Source organism: Misgurnus anguillicaudatus, chromosome 13 (assembly GCF_027580225.2).
Source record: "Misgurnus anguillicaudatus chromosome 13, ASM2758022v2, whole genome shotgun sequence".
NCBI classification, from domain to species: Eukaryota; Metazoa; Chordata; class Actinopteri; order Cypriniformes; family Cobitidae; genus Misgurnus; species Misgurnus anguillicaudatus.
Window position 1 is genome coordinate 21353530 of NC_073349.2, and position 14743 is coordinate 21368272.

A 14743-nucleotide genomic window follows, 5' to 3' on the forward strand; every position below is an offset into this window, starting at 1 on the left:
CCGCGAACGCTTTTGTTTCTTTCAAAATCAGCATAAATGCCAATATCTCTCACACGTAATATATCTTCCAGGCTCACAGCGATGCATCTCGCACTTGACAGAAAAAGAGTATGCGCAGCCTCTTCCATGTGCTTTCAGTTTTCTTTTTTATATAAATGTATATTTGCAATTAATAAAAGTTATAAAACGTAATGCACATTTGCTCAAAACAACAAATTAGTAAAACATGTTCAAATTTGCCAGTCGACAAGGAAGATTGACACATGGAGATGGAAAATAATGATCCCAGCTTCCCATAAGTATGAAAGATTTAAGAATTATGCTTTCAAAGGAACACTTAAACCCAAAATGAATGTATCATTATTATTTATTCACCTTCATGTCATTTCAAAGCCATATGCTGTAATTTTTCAAAAAAGGAGTTTTGAAAAATCTTGACTCATACAATCATACAATAACAGGCGATCTATTAAGCTCTAAAATGGGATTTTTTTTCATAAATAATTTTAAAATTAATACTTTATCATTTATTTATAGGTCAAGAGCCATGGTCACTATGAACTTGTATGAACTTATATCAACTATGTTGCTCCACAGAAGATAAAAAGTCATACAGGTTTCCCAGCAAGCAATAACCCAGCTATGAGTAACCCACTTCTAGCCAAAATAACCTTGAATGTGGTTACATGTTATTTTTGCCAAAATAACTTGTGAAATGTGTGATATTCCATCATGTAAGCAAAGTCATTTCAAGGTGTTTGGCTTCATTTATTATTTAATTTATATTAAAGGATTAATCAATTTTCTTTAAAAAATCCAGATAATTTACTCACCACCATGTCATCGAAAATGTTGATGTCTTTCTTTGTTCAGTCCAGAAGAAATTATGTTTTTTGAGGAAAACATTCCAGGATTTTTTTCATTTTAATGGACTTTAATGGACCCCAACACTTAACAGTTTTAATGCAGTTTAAAATTGCAGTTTCAAAGGACTTTAAAAGATCTCAAGGCATAAGGGTCCTATCTAAGAAACGATTGTCATTTTTGGCAATAAAAATAAAAATATGCACTTTTAAACTACAACTTCTGGTCTTCCTCCGGTCCTGTGACGCATCAGTGCGACCTCACGTAATACGTCATCACGTCAAGAGGTCACGGATGATGTATCCGAAACTACGCCCCAGTGTTTACAAGTGTGGAGAAAGAGGACCTTTCCGACGTTGATGTATGTGGAATGATAGTAATTAATGTCTTTGTGTCTGTTTATTGTTTAAAATGGTCCACAAATGTGCGTTTCATATATGTAACACGTGACCTTTCGATGTCATTATGCAATTACGTGAAGTCGCGCTGGCTCGCCACACAGCCAGAGGAAGACGAGACAATTGTTTGCTAGATAAGACCCTTATGTCTCGTTTGAGATCGTTTAGAGTCCTTTGAAACTGCAATTTTAAACTGCATTAAAACTGTTAAGTGTTGGGGTCCATTAAAGTCCATTAAAATGAGAAAAATCCTGGAAGAATGTTTTCCTCAAAAAACATATTTTTTTTCTCGACTGAACAAAGAAAGACATCAACATTTTGGATGACATGGTGGTGAGTAAATTATCTGGATTTTTTTTTTTTTTAAGAAAATGCACTAATCCTTTAAGGCTATGGTTGGACATATATTATATATTTTCACTGACAGCCGAAATTTTGGTTTGTTTTAGCCTAAACGTCTGGGTGGTGTTTGGATGGCTATTAGAGGTCTTTTAAAGGGGACATTTCACAATACTTTTTTAAGATGTCAATTAAATCTTTAGTGTCCCCAGAGTAGGTATGTGAAGTTTTAGCTCAAAATACCATATAGATCATTTATTATAGCATATTAAAATTCCCATTTTGTAGGTGTGAGCAAAAATGTGTCATTTTGGGTGTGTCCTTTAAAATGCAAATGAGCTGCGAGAACCAAAGAAAGGTTTACCAAAACTAATTTGCTGGGTTTTTCTTTTTCACATTTTCTAGATTGATAGAAGCACTGGGGACTCAATAGCACTTAAACATGGAAAAAGATTTTCATGATATGTCCCCTTTAAATGCAAACTTGCTGGGTTAAAAAATGGAGAACTATGCCTTTAAGAATCAAAACATGACTCCCCAAAAAGTTTTGATCGTCTCAAAAACAACTTTCCACTCATCGTTTCACAGCACAATGTCTCACACTTTTGCAAAATGCAATAAAACAGCATAATCTTGATCCTTCACACACTAAGAGGTGCCGCAGACAGCATCGGAAAATGACAACCCCACGCAAAAACGTGCAATCTGGCCGTTCGTTGTGACTGAGACAACAATTGTTCATCAAAGGGGAAACTAATAACTCAAAGGTCAAGTCATAAAAAAACAATATCAGCCCTGTCTCAATGCTGTGTGCATGAGTCACATTACAGTAACCAAAAGAGAGCTCTCTCTCAACACCAGCAGATAAACTAACTGTGGAAAGTGTGCCAGATCTCCTCCACATCACTTCACCAAACGGTTCCTCCGTGCGTATTTACTCAAGCTCTCGCTTGAATTTAAAAAGCAAATGTATTAAATGGAAATCTTCAGCAAATAGTGTATTTTATTTTTAACATCAGCACCGTTTAGCGCTAGTTTTCTTTCAAATGAGTAACCCATTCATGCAACGCGGGCATGTGGAGAACTGTCCAACAGCGAGACGCCATTTGCATAGATTTGCATTGTCAGAATGCAGCATGTTGGGGGGGAGCTGACAGGCCACTGACTGCTCTGTGATGCTAAAAGAGTTGACATGCTCTCTTAAACGTCAATCCCATCCCAAACAAACACACACACGCACGCATACAGAGAGAGTGCTGCCTAAGAGCGAATGGAGAGCGAACTCATCAAGCAATGAGACAAGTAGCATTACAAATTTTCATGCAAGTAAACAGATGTCGGTTCGGATTGTGAAAGAGAGAGAGAGTACGTTTTCAGCGCTCGTATAAATGCTAGTTAATGATCAGCTACATTTATAAGGGGACTGTGACTATATAATCATAAAAAACAAACGGTTACAAAACAAGCATTGTGTCCTTATGGCTTTTTTTCGTTTCGGTTCTGGACGTGTTTAACAAATTCAGAAAGGTATACGAAGCAACTCCAAACTTTTAATTTTATTGTACTAAATTACGCATAATAAATATGTTGTAAATTAAATATTAAACTGAATGTCTGCATATTTAGTGCCTTTGCATGTGACTCATAAAATACCATATAAAAAATATAGAGCATTCCAAAGATGTAAAAAATACAAATAAAAAGTAAAATTACCAGAACGTAGAAGCTACAATAAACCAGACACTACCTATATAGAGGTCAGGGTTATCAAATAGTGAAACAATGTCATGCTGTGTCTATTGTACATTAGAAGAGATGATCATGAGGAAGAACAATAGACAAAACATACAACAAAACTTGTTTTTCGTAAAAATGCTAAAAAAGTTCCTCTTTCAATAGATACGATATCAAACACAAGGGAAGTCAAAATGACTCAAAAGATAAAGATCTTCAAATGGTTCAGAATAGCCCTTATATACCATTTGACCTTTAACCAGAGAAAACAATTTTTAAGTGTTTAGTCATTTAAATAGCAAATGTAAACCGTAATCGTAAAATGTATTTCAGTATAATGAACTGGTTCTTTTATTACTGAAGGCAGATACTAAATTACTTCATTTCAGCCCATTGATATTCAAATAGACATCAAGCCAAAATATCACAGCAGTGTCTCTTTTAACACCGCAGCCCTGCCCATGGGGAAGCTCTGCCAGTGGTCTGTACTGTATCGTACGATTGGAGATCACAAAAAGAATGATGTTTTGTTTTCTCTGATTCTCCATCTCTCTCACAGTTTTGGCTTTGGAGGCTGATGTTTATGCTCTCCCCTCAGGTCATTTGTTTGTAGCACTTCCTGCTCCCGGAGTGGCATGCATAATGCAAGAATGAAAATGTTAACAGTGGCAAATAAAATCGGCAAGGTGCCCCCACAAATCAGGGCAGTTTAGGAGCACATTTAATCATCCGTGCATAGGGAGGCGCTGCGATTTATTGTGGCATTTCTGAGAAGATCAGGACCCCATTTTTCCAGGGCCTTCTCGAGCCATTCGGCTTCGGCCCCCTCCCATCGGATTCGCATTGTGCGAGATCTTCTTCACCCACTCGACCGCCGGCACAAAATTGATGTCGCTCTTTTGTAAATGTATGTGGTTGCTCTTTTGTTTTTTATATTACAGCAATAGGCCATACAGGGATTACAGGGATTTTACCACAAGTAACGGGTGTTATCTATGGTAAAAATCATTGAAGCACATAGCCGTGAATGGCTTACTGCTTTGGTGCCAACAACAATTAATAAAAACAGTAATAAATGCATAACCTTTTAAACTGTTTATTATTATTCATTTTAAAGGGGACATTTCATGAAAATCTGACTTTTTACATGTTTAAGTGCTATAATTGGGTCCCCAGTGCGTCTATCAACCTAGAAAATGTAAAAAGATCAACCCAGTAACTTAGTTTTGGTAAACCATTCTCTGCAAGCATGTGAAAAAATAGGGGATAATACCGCCTCTTAATCTGCTCTATCCAACCACGGCACTGCCATATAGTGGAGATATCAGCTCATTTGCATTTTAAAGGACACACCCAAAAATGGCACATTTTTGCTCACACCTACAAAGTGGCAATTTTAACATGCTATAATAAATTATCTATATGGTATTTTTAACTAACTTCACATACATACTCTGGGGACACCGAATATTTTTTGACATCGTAAAAAAGTCTTGTGAAATGGCCCTTTAAAATAGATAATTTTAAGTCATAAGTTGAAGAAACTATACAAAAAGAAAAGAAAAAAGTCTATATATCTGTCTGTCTGTCTATCTATCGTATTATGTATTTACCTATCTACCTATATACCAACCATCTTATCTGTCCATATGTCTGTCTGTCAAAAGTCTCTAACACAAAACAAAATCAAAGACTAATATTTCAATCAAATCTGCAATCGAAGACACAAGCTTTAGCAGCATCCATCCATCTATCGTATACATCCATTCATACATCCATCATATCCGTTTATCCATCCATCAATTGTATTTATCTGGCGGTCCGTATCTAGCCTTCATATCTACCTTTCATATCTACACCCCCAGAAAAAAATGTCAAAATATGTACCCCAGCTGTCACCTGGGCAGTACCCTTTAAAAGGGTCCTAATTTGTACCATTATGTACAGATATATACCAGTGGCGGCTCGTGGCTGTTCTTCCGAGGAGCGCAAATTCAAAATATGTGAGTGTCATGTGTGTTGCTCGTGTCAAAATATGTGTTTGTTGCGTCATGTGAACCATCTGCATCACGTGATTCGTCAAAATAAGTGCCTGCTGCACACACGTCAAAACCGTTTATGATTAAAGAGACGCTCACGTTCACAAAATACAAGCAAGACACTTCCTTAACAGTAAACTCAGATTATGCATGAAATTATGCGAGTATCTGGCAAACGTGAGCGTCTCTTTTATCATAAACTATGTAGTAGCGTCTGCAGCAGGCACTTATTTAGACAAGACACGTGATGCACACATGTTGATGCACATATGACACATATTTTTAAATTACGAACCACACACATGACGGGCTACATACATGTTGTGACAAACTTTGCATTGTGCTCCCTCAAAAAAAGAAGTCACAGGCCGCCACTGATATATACACATTTGGTACCCATACGTACCTCTGAGGTACTGCTATGAACTGTTTAGGTACAAATCTATCTATCTATCTACAACACAATCAAAGACCCATATTTCCATTGTATCTGCAACCGAAGACATAAGCTTCAGCAGCATATGGTGACGTCAAAAAAATAAATGCGTTAAAAAATTCATGTGCGGAGCACACGAGCGCTCACACAAATACCAACACAAGACCTCTCATGCTTAACCCCGCTAATCAGGACCTCGGGGGGAGTTTGCGAAGAGACAGAGAGAGATACGGACGGCAGCTTCGCTCTAACTGAATTGAAGATCACTTTGGCGTTTTGAGGGAAGGACTGGTAACCGTCTGGAGATCTACGGGTGGCCCTCCTCATAGCGATACAATCACCAGTGCCTTTCAGCGCTTCCTGTGCACGAGACGAGCTAATCAAATGAGCCAAGGCGAGAGCTGCCCGTGCTTTTAGTCCTGCGTCCCAAAGCCCCCCAGACATTAAATCCACCCTCCCTCCCCCTGATTCCTTACTTTCCAGCATTCAGTGTGATTTGAGTCATCACCGGGGTAAAAACACACACACAAGCTGGTGGCAAGGTTACAGCCAGAAAGACGAGAGGCACTCGCATTCTGCCAAGCCGGCGAAAAACTTAAAGAGGGCTCGGAGAGGAGAAGATGCACTGTGTGCTGACATGGCAGCCGTCACCTCGCTGCAGCTGCGAAGACTGATGCGCATGGACAGCGACGGAGAGCCGTACGCATCGAGAGGGCCAAATAAAAAAATATAGCTAACACCCTGTGGGGTCGAGCAGCACACTGTGATAATGCTGGAAAATCCGCTTTAGATCGATGTCACATGGGCAAATGTTGACAAAACAAATGATCTTTACTGGAGAGGGATGGTAATATTTTGCAGAAGAGGCTGAAAAGTGTGAATATTTTGCATGTTTTATATTAGAAATTAGAAAGTACTATAAATGAATTTTTAGCATTAAATAAATGAAAATATTGAAAATATTAATTGGACCTGCATTTTTAAAAATCTCTTATTATCCACATTCACATAAAATTGTGATTATTTTAATTGAAAAAAATGCATTTTGGTGCATATTTATTCAAAAACAAGAAGAAAAAAAATGTTGTGGACCAAATCTGTGTAACTGCAGTTAAGCAACATGCGTTTGACTGATACAATTACAGCATCTTAAGCACTATAGCAGACATGTGTTTCAGTGAATTCATCTTATTCCCAGTTTCCAGCTTGTAATATCTGGTAATGACCACAAACCATGCACCCGTTTCCATTATAGTGTCATCGTCTCAACTATCTTTAGAATCTGGAAGCTTTTAAGACTTTTTAATAAAACAAATTAGTAGCATGATGTGATGATTAAGTAAGGGCCCCAGAGCTGCAGCGGTAAGGGCCCCTGACAGAACATGTGCAACCGACCAACATGACAAAATTCAATGAGGAAAAAAAACTCACAGCTGCATGCACATCTGAACAGCTGCCATTATCACATCAGAGTATTATTAATAATAAACAATATACAGTTTTGTGTGCAAAAGTCCAAGGTCACCACCAGCATTGTGTGTGTTTTTTAAGCAAAGTTTTAATGACCATTCATGTCTATTTTTCACAAGATACAAACACAGGAATTAAGTCACACAAAATACTTGACATTTTAGCTTATGATTTTATCAGTTTTTTAACACTGCATACAAAATTCCTGTATTTTCTGGTTGTATTTTAATAAAACAACTAAGAAATAATTAGTGTAGTATAAATGGTCAGTGTCTGTGCCATTGCAAAAACAATAAATCTAATGGTGCCATGGTGGACTAAGATGGGGGTATTCAAACTGGGGTTCGGGGTCCCCCAGAAGGTTCTAAGAAATTTTCAAAAGCAAAAAGCCAACGTAAGGTAAACGTATACTGTGTAGCCAATTATTTAAGTTTGTAAACAATTAATTTTCTTCATAATATACAATTTATATTTATCTAACACAGATTAAATGTTTCTTCATATAAAATATGGATATACGTAAAAACAAATATTATAAAAATAAGGATTCTATTTTTAAAAAATCATCATATTCATATGTGGGGGTCCCTGCCATTATAAAGTTGGAAAACCCTTGGCCAAAAAGTTTTAGACAGTACTGTACAGCAGGCTCGGCTGCAGAATGAAACGACTAAGGGGCACTTCAAATTTTTGAGGGGCTTTAACTTTAAACCAAAAAAACACAGAGATTACTTGCCTTTGCCAGATTTTTGAATGCAGTATTCCCTAAAGCAGTGGTTTTCAAACTGGGGGCCCTAAGATGGTGCCAAGGGGGACCAGGTTTTATGACATTTTATAAAATAAAATTAATTAATTTATCATAAATTCTGTGTAATTAAATCTCAGAAAAATAAGGCAACTGACCAACAGCACTACACTGTATAATTTAATATGTTTTTTAAATGTGTTATATGTTTTGGAAGGTTTTATGTCATGAATTTTCTTTGCGGGGGCCACGAAGGGAGTCACTGTATACAAGGGGGGGCCGCACGCCAGAAAAGTTTGAGAACCACTGCCCTAAAGCATAATATTTGCATATTATTTGCACAAACAGACAAACCTAATAAAGTGTTAACTTTAAATTAATATTTTTTTAAAAATCATAATTTTAATAATATCATACATTTTTTAAAGGAGCTGCAATCTTGATTTGGCATTGAATTTCTACATTAACACGCATTGTAGCTGCAACTTACTGAAGTAATATCTTAACACAGATAAATAAATGTCAGATAAAACCCAGTCCATAAAGTATATACTAATTTAAATTTTACAGGTTGTATGCTGTTCACGTGCCAGTATGCAAACACTTATGGGGAAAAAGTAGCTTACTCACAAAAAATGATTGTTTTATTATATATAGCCTGAATGTTGAATCAAGGGTTTTATAGTTTTGCATTTTACATACATTTTTATTTTGAGAAAATATGTGTTTGTTGCGTCATGTGAACCATGTGCATCACGTGTTTTGTCAAAATAAGTGCGTGCTGCACACGCGTCAAAACCGTTTGCGATAAAAGAGATGCTCACATTCACAAAATACACGCAAGACACTTCCTTAACAGTAAACTCTGATTACGCATGAGATTATGCGAGTATCTGGCAAACGCGAGCGTCTGTTTTATCATAAACCCTTTAGACGCGCCTGCAGCAGGCACTTATTTTGACAAGACATGTGATGCACATAGGATCACTCGACACGCAGACCATATATTTTTAAAAAAGGAACCACAAACATGACGGGCTAAATACATGTTGTGACGAACTTCGCATCGAAAAAAAAAGGCACCAGCCGCCACTGCACAATGGTTGTTTACACAACTTACACAACTGCGTTACATAAGACACAAATTAGATCTGAGGGGGCAATGCCCCCTCTTGCCCCCTCGTGGTGCTAGGCCTGCTGTACAGTACTGGCTAGGCCTGCTATACAATATCTGTACTATATTGTTTTTAATTCATTGAACTAGCTCTTATTTGTTTTGACAGACATGCTAGTACGCACAGTAAAAATTAAATACTATCTTACCCCAAAATCACGCACCCCGGCAACAGACATGTTAATGAGAAAGCCATGAAAATTCCATAGCGAGACTTAAAGTTTTGTTACAGAGGACATATAACTCAACCACTTCTTTCTAATCTCAGACAGTGCTCCATTATATTAAAGTGATTTCATACTGGTAATCATAACAGAACACTCACAGTCATAACAAACACGTTAAAACACACAATGGCGTCTTCAACAGCTCTCATCATTCATGTCGGGCGGCCCCACAAAATTTAAAGCATTTCACAGTAAAAGATAAAAGGGCACTTCAAAAGATGTTAAAAGCGCGTTCGGTAATGTACAGTACGCCATCAGCGTGATTGTATTACTGACGTTCTGCCTTTCTCGTCTGCCACCCCAATGTCCCATGACTTATAAAAATCACTGGGTTTTAAACAACGCTTAGCTGTCGACTGAACGCATCGGGACGAAGAAGTGAAAGAGGATAAGCGCGAAGAAAAAATAAAAAGGGTGTCCTAAGTTGTTCCACTGTAGCCGTAAATCACGTCTGGTTTATTGCCTCTAATAAGTTGATGCAAGGCCATTTTTCTTGTAGCCCATCGTTCAAACATTTAAGACATATTTACAAGGAACTTGTTAAAATATTTAATAATATTTAGTGGCAATTTCAGAGCAGCCCGTCAGCGGCGAATTTATGTCCCTTAAGTGTTTAAAAAGGCGATGACATGAATAACAAACTGTCAAATCTGACTCATTTGCATAGACGGCCATAACTCTGATACCTTGAATGGAAAAAAAATGGTTTTTAACAAAACAAGCCGTAAAGACAACACTCAGATTGAGTGATGGCACGCAACTTCTCCGCAAAGTCGCGGCGCTTCGATGCAGATGTTGCAGAGATCGTGTCAGCTAATAAAGGGACGTAAATCCTTCTCTCTGAGTTATTTATCTCGTGACTATGATGGCAAGATGGTACATCTCCTATAGTGTTTTAATTAATTGCGATAAAAAGCTAATTTGACGAGTAAGCCAAACAATCGTTTTTGCCACAAATCTTCCCGGACGTCCAATATTTAATCCATAATTTTGGGTACGGTAGAAAGCTGTCGACTGAGCTTCCCTATCTTACAGTTTTATTAACCCGTATTTAACCAACTATCTATGATGCTCTGCCTATCTTTAACTGTCTGGAGTCAGTCAGGCGAGTGTGATATCAAGTCTTCTGACCTGGCATTGGCCTGGCTAGTGTGCATAGAGAAGGGCCCTGTTGACACTGATTGCAGGGCTATGAGTAGTCTCTCCCCTGTGTCCTCTCTGCGCAACTCTAATTAATAGCCTATTCATCTTCTCTGATCTGAGTCCGCACGCGCGGTAATATATGGTTAGTTTGGTGAGCAAGCTATTAAAGTGTAATAACCAAGTGCGGGCACTCGATTTGGGAGAGTACTACCTTCTTAGCATGGAGGGGAAACAATTAATTCCTTTGATGATCCTATGTAGCCAATCACCTCTTTTTGCATTCAAAGAGAGAAAACCTAAATCGTGTGTATAGATGGGTGATGGTCGACTAACTAACCAGTCGTTCAGTAAGGTTGGCTAGTTCATTTAGATTTTTTGTTAATGCAGATCTGTAGTGTTTCTGTAGTTTCGCAGGTAGATTGTGATGGTAGCAATGTCAGAGTCATGGGTTTGAATAAAATGTGACCCTGTCTGTGAAATCCAGGTCTTGTAATCTAAATATGACATAAAGAGCACCAAAGTTTGATTTCAATCATTGATTTCTATTTAAAGGAGACATATCATGAAAATCTGAGTTTTTCCATGTTTAAAGGAACAGTATGTAAGAAATTTATATCAACTAATCATAAAATTGCCCTGATATGTCACTAGACATGAAGAAATAATTTTCATTTCAAATACCACTGACAACAGTGGTCCGGCCAGGATATTTTCATTTAAAAATGGAGTTGCAGCCCTCAACTGATGTTTGTGTTGTCATGTTGTGTATTGGCCACCAGTTGTGTGATTGCTGTACCAGTTTTAGCCACAAGTTTTGTGATTGCAATACCAGTTTTGGCCACAATTCTACATACTGTTCCTTTAAGTGCTATAATTGGGTCCCCCCAGTGCTTGTATCAACCTAGAAAACGCGAAAAATATCAATACAGTAACTTAGTTTTGGTGAACCATTCTCTGCAAGCGTGCAAAAAAATGGTCAATGACATTTGGCTCCCTTTGTGATGTCAGAAGGGGATAATATCACCCCTTAATCTGCACTATCCAACCACGGCACTGCCATTTAGAGCAGAGATCAGCTCATTTGCACTTTAAAGGTCACACCCAATATATTTTGCTAAGACCTCAAAAGTGTCAATTTTAACATGTTATAATAAATTATCTATGTGGTATTTTGAGCTTGAACTTCACATACGTACTCTGGAGACACCAAAGATTTATTTTACATTTTTAAAAAGTCTTGTGAAATGTCCCCTTTAATTTCAATTTTTTATATGGTCTTACTCAGTCAATATTAAATATATCAAGCTTTTATTTTTTAAGAATAATTTTTGCATTATGTAGAAAGATATTATGTAAATTACTGTAGCTGGGTATTCACAGGCAGGGTCATCTGTCAAATGTATAAATGTAATGTATAAAGTGACTTACAGTGCATTCAAAATCATGTGCATTTTATTATTCATGCATCTCTGGGATTGAAACCTATGACCTCACCTTTGCTAACGGCATGCTTTACTAGCTGAGCTAAAACCTTTCGAGTAATCCACCAGAGATCAGTGTACCTGTAGCTCAATTGGTAGAGCATTGGGTTCGATTTCCAGGCAGCACACATCCTGATAAAAATTTACACATATAACCTAAATGCATTGTAAGTCACTCGGGATAAAAGTGTCTTTTAAATGCATTCATTTTAATTCTTGAATTTCATTGAGAATATGTAGTTATGCACCAGTTATCCATGATAAGGAAGCGAGACACAATTTAGGCACCAAAGATTTGCTTTGTGCTGACACCATTTTGCAGTCCATCTCTAATCTATACAGTCACCCCAGGCAATAAAAATATCACTGAAGCAGCTCAAAAGCGAGTTGGTTAGCATCTCCAAACAGTGATCTCCAGTTACCGTTTTATCATCAAAGCTCCCAGCATCAACCTGAAGGTTAAACGTATTCAATTCCCAGCGAGGCCCCGGACAGACGCGGTGAGGAACTATTCGTGTAAAAATCTGTTAAAATACATCATGATAAAGACCCGAAATCATGTCAAGAAGCATTTTCACTGGTTTCCAGCTTTCCGGGTTAGGAACTGAGCCAACAGGATTACCTGGCATCTGTTATTGGGGCAGTTGATGGCAAGAAGGCAAATATCCTGGAAGCACAACTAAGGGTGTGGTGATTTATGCACGTATTCTGCAAAGAAAACAATTATTAGAAAATTACACCTCAATATTGTCCCATCCTAGAAAGATTCCCAAACCTTTCAAAGATTGGCAGCCAACCAATGAAGTACACAAAAGATTGTATAAATATTGACAGAAATTGAACATACCCATAGTTAACCCTATGTGCTAATTAACTTTAAAGTTACTTTGCCAATGCAAAAAGCTGTCATTATTGTTTCAATTGTATGACTACTTGAGCACCTATAATGAAACTTTTCTTTATGTCTGTTAACCATGACAGACCTTTTCCCAACTGCCTTTTATCACAGTAAAAAAAAACACTTGCATGCATAATAATCTGCTTGGTATTTCATGATTATGTGAAAATGAAAATTTTTAAATACCCAGGATTCAGCTTGGGATTTTGCCCGCCTCTCAAGCAAAACCTCCTAAACCCATTATTCTTTTTGCTAGAACTAATAACGTTTTTGTCTCTGCAGCTTAAGAGACTAATTGACTAGTTTTTTTGGAGGATAGCCCAGATGGAAAAATAAGTACCCCTTAAAGACCGTATTCCCTCCTCTTCCCACAGATTTAAGCCTCTTATTAATTAAACTTTCACCAAATCAGAGGTTTATTAAAAACGATAAAGTCTACTGCCCCTTAAACATTTCCTTTGTGTTGTTTAAAAGGTTAAAAAAACATTTCAGTGTCCATCATTGTTAAACTTTTATGGGGCATACACACCAAATGCGAGTTTAACGATTTGCGTGAGTAGATTACATACAAAGTCAATGCAAAGACGCGATCAGACGCGTCTTCGCGCGGGGCGATGTGGATGATGCGAATTGGCCGACGCGAATTGGCCGACGTGATTGCTGCGAAGACGCGCTATTTTGTCTCAAACGCGCCTTTGCGCAAGTTTAAAATATTCTACCCAGTCTCACAGGGTTTCGGGATATAGTCACGTAATTTTTTATTCTTTTTTTTGTGATATTATCACGAATTTCCAAGTTTTTTCGTGATCGTATTACGAATTCCTTTTATCGTGTGATTATCACGTGTTGGTTACTCAACTGCTTTTTCCTATTTTTTATGTAAATCTAACCCTAAACCGAAGCGACAATGGTAAGAAAATAGGACAAAACAGTTGAGTAACCAATACGTGATAATCACACGAAAACAGGAATTCGTTCACAATCACGTTTACGATCACGAAAAAACACGGAAATTCGTGATAATATCACGAAAAAAGAATAAAAAAATTACCTGACTATATAACGAAATTTCGTGAGACTGGGCTGAAATATTCAACTCAAATGTAAATTTGCATGACACAAAGTTAAATCCCGCGAGTAATCTAGAGCGAGCTATGCGTTTGGTGTGTACGTAGCATTAGGAACAAGAACAGTTTAGAAAATTAGATAAATAACTTTTTTTGTGTTCTGCAGAACAGAAAAAATCTTATACGCTTCACAATATATGATCTGGCGAGTAAATTAATTTTTATTTTTGGGTGAACTGCCCCTTTAAATTTGCCTTTTTGGTGAAATTAATATACTTTTAAATTTAAATATATTCAAAAAAATTGGAATAAAGTATAATAATCTAGTGTAATATGACTTTTTTACATACATTTTTACATCATTTGTCAAAGATTATTTAGAGCATATTTTAGAGCATTTCAGAGCATTTAGAGCATTTCAGCATATGTCAGGACTAGGGCTGTCACAATTATTAAATAATCGTCTCATCACGATTGTTTGACCTCATCGCGATGATTTCTGATTACCGCAATGATTGCATAGCTCTCTAAAAAAAGGGGGAGCTGCAGCGCCTGTATAAACGAGACCGTATCTGATGGCGCTCCTTGACTGACAGTGTAAAGCAATACATTGACAAGCCATGTAATACAGTGGAAAAAACAGCATTTAAAGTATTTTAATTAAAGTAGTTTAAAGTAGTATGCAATCATTGTGGTGATCTGAAATAGTATTTATATATCTAAATATA

General features: G+C 37.2%; 1 protein-coding gene across 3 annotated transcripts in view; it reads right to left on the bottom strand.

Moving 5' to 3' along the window:
- The window catches only part of casz1 (castor zinc finger 1), a 293559-nt gene that overhangs the window by 206566 nt on the left and 72250 nt on the right, over positions 1-14743 (bottom strand). The gene's annotated exons all lie outside the window — the stretch shown is intronic.